This window comes from Athene cunicularia (assembly GCF_003259725.1).
Source record: "Athene cunicularia isolate RWA chromosome 28 unlocalized genomic scaffold, athCun1 chr28_part2, whole genome shotgun sequence".
In the NCBI taxonomy this organism is placed as follows: domain Eukaryota; kingdom Metazoa; phylum Chordata; class Aves; order Strigiformes; family Strigidae; genus Athene; species Athene cunicularia.
The window spans coordinates 1,221,398-1,226,740 of NW_020799140.1; positions in this window are offsets into that span (position 1 = coordinate 1,221,398).

The window sequence follows — 5,343 nt, forward strand, 5'->3', positions numbered from 1 at the left end:
CCTTCCCCCCCAACCCCCCCGAGCCATTCTCAGTGTGTCCTTAAGTCACCACTAAGGCCATCGCTCAGGCCAGAGTTTCCAATAGGAAACCACCCGTGCCGGTCTGATAAAGCAGCCACAATCTATGAGATGCACTGAGAGCTTCAAGGAAAAAGGGAATTTGCAGAGCACGCCCGAGAAGCAAAGTGGCTTCAAAATAGACAAACAAAAAAAAGCAAAGAGGGACGCACACGCACATTTTTCCCATAATTTCCCCCCCCCCTTCCTTTCACAAATACCTTCCCACGGCCATTCTGCACTAGCTCAGTTTCTCAGCACAAGATGATCCTGGTTTTCTATGATCAAAGGAGAGATTTTAATAGGGAGAGCAAGACCCAGACCAATTACAGCAGGCAGGGCTGGCCTGGCACTAATGACAGCCAGTTTCTGCGCCTCTGGAACCAGTCTGGCAACAACCGAGAGAGCTCGCCTTCCCGGGATGAGGTTTTTCGACTGCTCTTTGGTATTGTTTTATGATACGAGAAATGAAGGTCTGTCCCCGTGCTTACCTGAGGCAGGGCTGGGAGCGTGTGGGGCGAAGGAGGGCCGAGCCGGCTGCGGCGGGCACGCCTGGCCATTCATAACCCCCACGTCCACGTCAGCCGCCTTCCTGTCTGGCACCGAGGCCGGCCTCCCGGCCCAGGGAGCTGCCAGTGTTTTTTCCCCCCAAAAAAATAATCTACCAGCTCTGTCGTGGTGTTTCCGTCTTTTCTCCTGCAAGATCGCTCCACGCTGCTGCCCGAGGAGAGCTGAGCAGCTGCCCAGCGTTCCCCTCGGCATCACCTTCTCTTGTTTTTCCTCCACGCTCGCTCCTGGCAGCAGAAGCTGCTCAGAAGTTAAAGGCGAAGGGAGCAGAGAGTGGATCCGGCGCAGCTGCACCTACAGCCCCAGGCTGGGCGAGCCACCAGCAGAGTCCTGCTGCTGCTGCTGCTGCTCCGCGGGACAATATCCACATTTTTCTTTCGGGAACTGCTTTAGCAGCAGCCTTCCCGACAAACTTTTAACAGAGCCGCTCAGAAACACCCATTTGAAATGTTGAATTCCCAAGGTTTAGGCAAACAAAGAGCCTTTTATATTTCACCACAAAATCAGTTATAAGAAAGTCCTGCTGCTCGCCAGCCAGCCACCCCCCAGCCCTGCACTCCGCAATTTAAATCTGCCGCACAATTTGGAAATTCCCAAGCGAGAAGCAGAATAGATCCAGCATCTCCCCAGCACTTCCCGGAAAGAGGCCTGGTTAGGAGCAGGACAGACTCTTTACACACCTCTAAGCCATGCAAACCAGAGCCTATCTGCATGGCCATACCCATAAGAAAAGGAAGCAGCATAATAAAAGATGAAAAATAGTTATACTGGGGCTTTAATGGGTATCTTGTGTTTCCCCTGAAAGTCTATGCATGCAGGCCAATTTTAAAGTCATTAGTTGATATAAGAAAGGGAAAAAGCCTGTGAAATTAAGCCACAGCTGAGTTAGGAGAAGAGCCAAGCGAGGTGAGCGCGGCAGGTCTGGCAGGGGCTGGCTCAGCGAGCAGCAAGAGGCGTTTTTCAACCATCGCGAGCAGGACAGGAGGAGAAGGCAGTTTGTGGTTCAACTCTGAGCTCAGGATTTCGGTGCAGACCAGGTGGCGATGCCAGGAGGGAGGTTATGGGGTTTGTGCGACGGATGGAGTTCGCACACGCAGCTACTGAGGGGAGGCAGGTAGGGCAGCGAGCACCGGCGGGGCTGGACAACCCTTTCTGGCAGGGGAGAGGGAAGGCTGCACCTTCCACTGGGGGTTGTCCCCCCTCGGCCTTCCAAGTATCCTCCCCACAGCCACAGAGGGTGGAAAAGCCACCCAGGAAAGTAACTTTTATAAAAGGTCCCCCCCTCCTACTTTCCCTTCCCCAAAAGGGGAAGGTCAGACGGCAGACGCTGCAATTTAAAAATCTTCATCTGAAAGGCTAGAAACGACTGCAGTGTAACAGGAACAGCTACCAGAGCCCTCAGAATTACCGATTTAGGGCCACTTTTCTTGCCTCTTACGTGACATTTGCATCTCCTGCAGCGTCAGAGCCGCAGCTGTTCTGGCAGGTTTCCCCAGCTCCCGCTCACGCGTCCACGCCGGGACGATGCTGCGGGTGGAGGCTGAGCTAATCCGCTGCAGGCTTTGCAGACGCTGCGTTAAGCTGACAAGCTGGGTCACGACTCCAGGAGACAGGTTAACTGCGCAGACAAATATTTCTAGGATAAACCACGGGCAGTGGGTGGCTGACGGCATGCTAACAGCAGCTCTCTCTTTTCCAGGTCTGAGGGGCCGTATTTTGCAGCCTGCTCCTTCGGGAAGGCCTTTCGCTGTCCTCCAGCCTGGCTTCGTCCCCGCCACTGCAGGACTTGTAAGGGGCAGCGTGGTATTTATCGAGACCAAAGCTGTGAGCTACACGTTTCTTCCTGCTTTTGCAGGCTCCACTTTATTGTCCTCGCCGGGCAGGGATATTTCTGACCCAACAGCCGTCTCATCTGCTCTAACTTTGGGACCTGCCCCCACTCGAGTGAACGGTAACACTGGTTTGGAGCGTGAATTTTGCTTGATAAAACTACTACAGCAAGAGGCACGACTGTCACTATTTAACAGCCTGGCTACGGGCTGGAGATCACCGGAGGTGCCAGGGCCGTGAGCTCCCCCACCCAGGGACTGAGCCGGAGCACGAGGTGGCCACACGGCCACCCTTTCCCCTGGCAGGGCTAATCCCACCGACAAGTATCTCTTCTCCCCACGTTATTATGATGCTTGCAGAAGAAAAGCAGTATTGTTTCCTGCTGAAAGCAGATGCCCACGAGGCTTGCTCTTCCCCTCCACGAGGAGATATGGCAGTAACCCAACATGTTAGCATGTCCTCAGGCAAGGAATAAGCCCACTGATGTGAAGCTAGAGATCACCTCAAGACTAACCACATCATAAGACCTCCTGCCACACAGCGAGAGGAAAAAGAAAAAAAAAAAAAAAGCCCCAACAGCAGCCCCAAGAGAAGCCTGCAGTTAAGATGAAGAAAAATATTAGAGTGCTTTGCAGTGCAGCCATGGGCCTCACTCAGCTCCTGCTTCAAACTAAAACACGTTTTGGATGGCTCCAGCTCATTTTCTGCTCCACTGGCTCCCTCGGGGGCAGAACAGAGGCGTGCAGCCCCAGCCACGGATTCACCCAAACCCAAGCAGGTACCCGGGAAACACAGCACCAGGAACCCCCCCCACGGTCCCCCAGCAGGCGAGGGCCAGCACAGAGCGTGGCGGCAGCAGGACACTTCCACCACGGCACTGCCCTGCCCCGGCAGTCCGCACACGGGAAGGTCCGGCAGCGTCACCGCTTTCGCCTCTTCTCAAACCAACTCAACAACTCGGCCTAGCACCTAGGGACTTCATCCAGACTTTTCTGGAGGAAGTCAAAAGCTGCCGCAGTGGGATGGATTTTTTTTTTTGTGCTGGCTTTGAATGCTCTGCCTCCCAGGAGCACCTGGAAAAGGGAGGATAAAGATGCTGCCTAAGGTGCACCCTTACTGAAAGCGTTAGCTGGTTATTATGTATTTCTAAAGATAAGCTCCTAAACCTCCAGCAAAGCTGGTTATGGATCCACTTACAGCAGTATTTATGCTCAAGTATCACAAAATACTCTCTTGTCTTGTAAGAAATTTAAACTCAGAAGTTGAAGACAACTCTTTTCCCAGCTCTCAACTCTGCGTGCAGGACTGGTGAGGTTTTGCAGCCTCTCTGACACCACATGCTTCCACTACTGACAAGGGAAACGTTTTTCCTTTGTGTCCTGTGGCCATAGAGATCCCTGGCCCATTTACAGAGAAGCACGAGTTACAAAACATGGCACACAGCAGCACGGTCCCACCTCCGCAAACGGGACTAAATCGCACCGTTTCGGTTTGGGTGGTACCTCACACCCCATCACCGAAAGAGCCACGTTGGAGCCAAATGTGGACAAGGAAGCATCTGGCAAACAGCTCCCGCACTAGAGGACGGATGAAGTCATGGAGGAGGACTTTGCTCAAGGTGCTGAGTATGTGTCAGGCCCCCTAAGCCTCAGCCAAGCAGCCAGCAGAGCCCGTTTCCGTTTCTGACGATGGCACAGTTGACCGGGCAACCCCAAGTAACAATCCCAGATCCTGAAAGGTGAGCCGAGCACAGGGACCCAGCTCCCTGCTCAGCACCTGCACTCAGCTCCTCAGTGTAAAACGAGAGCACCAGTTTTTGCCATGACACCACCAAGCTGGCATGAACTCCCAGCACTCCTCCCTTTCTGGGGATTTTAAAGGGTTACAAGTTCGCCCTCCTGCCCAAGTTAACTTCACAAGTACGTGACTAAGAAAGTGAATCTAAGATATGGAATATAAAGTCCAAGAAACATTAATAGACAAATAGAGAGTTGGATGTGAGCCTAAAGCTCGGAAAGGAAGCAGAGTCCAAGGACAAAGCCCTGGGGACGGTGATAAACAGGTGGCTGGGGAAATTTCACCTCTAGCAAAAATCCCCCCCCCCCCCCGCCCCGCAACTTGGCAGGAGACTTCCAGACTGGAAAGGGGTTTTAAACAAAGAAGGGATGGAAACTGAGAAAGTGTGGCCACTCTTCAGCTCCAGGAAGGGGATCTTGCCTTTCACTAGCACCAGATCTGTGACAGAGATGCTTTTTCCAAACATCTGTGCCGCACGCTGGACAGCTTTAAATCCCTCTTCCCTCTCTCTCCAGAGGACTTCCTGCCCTTTCCTTTTTGTCTGTCCTCACACACAGGAAGAGTTTTCTTTGAAGGAGCTGAGATTACTGTACTGCAGACCACAGCAGAGGCAGCTACTGTAAGATTAGCATTCCTGAGCTCACGGCAAGAGACAGAAGCAGAGCAAGAGTTTCCTTGGTGTCACAAGTTCTCCCTCCTGACAGTCGGGCTGCAGCTCACCGCGATCAGAGAAAAAAAAATAAAATATGGAGAATTCCCCCTTCTCCCCAAGAACTTAAAGAGATCGAGGAGCCTGAACTTCAGGCCTACGTCTTTACCTACAACAGAAAGAGTTATTAGCGTAGCTTGGGAAGGCCAAGGGGGGAAGAAGTGGAATAAAATACAAGAGCATCCAAGACTGTAACTTTAGAGTTACCCCGGCAAACCCCTTACATCTCTGGGGCTCGGGGTTTTTTTTTCCCTCATGCTGAGATTTTTGATTTGCGAGTAAAGCCGCCACCCGGACCCCGCACGCACACCCCCGCCGAGGGGAGGTGACCCCACCGGCCTTGGGCTCTGCTCGGGACGGAGCCGCGCACCGCAGCATCCCCC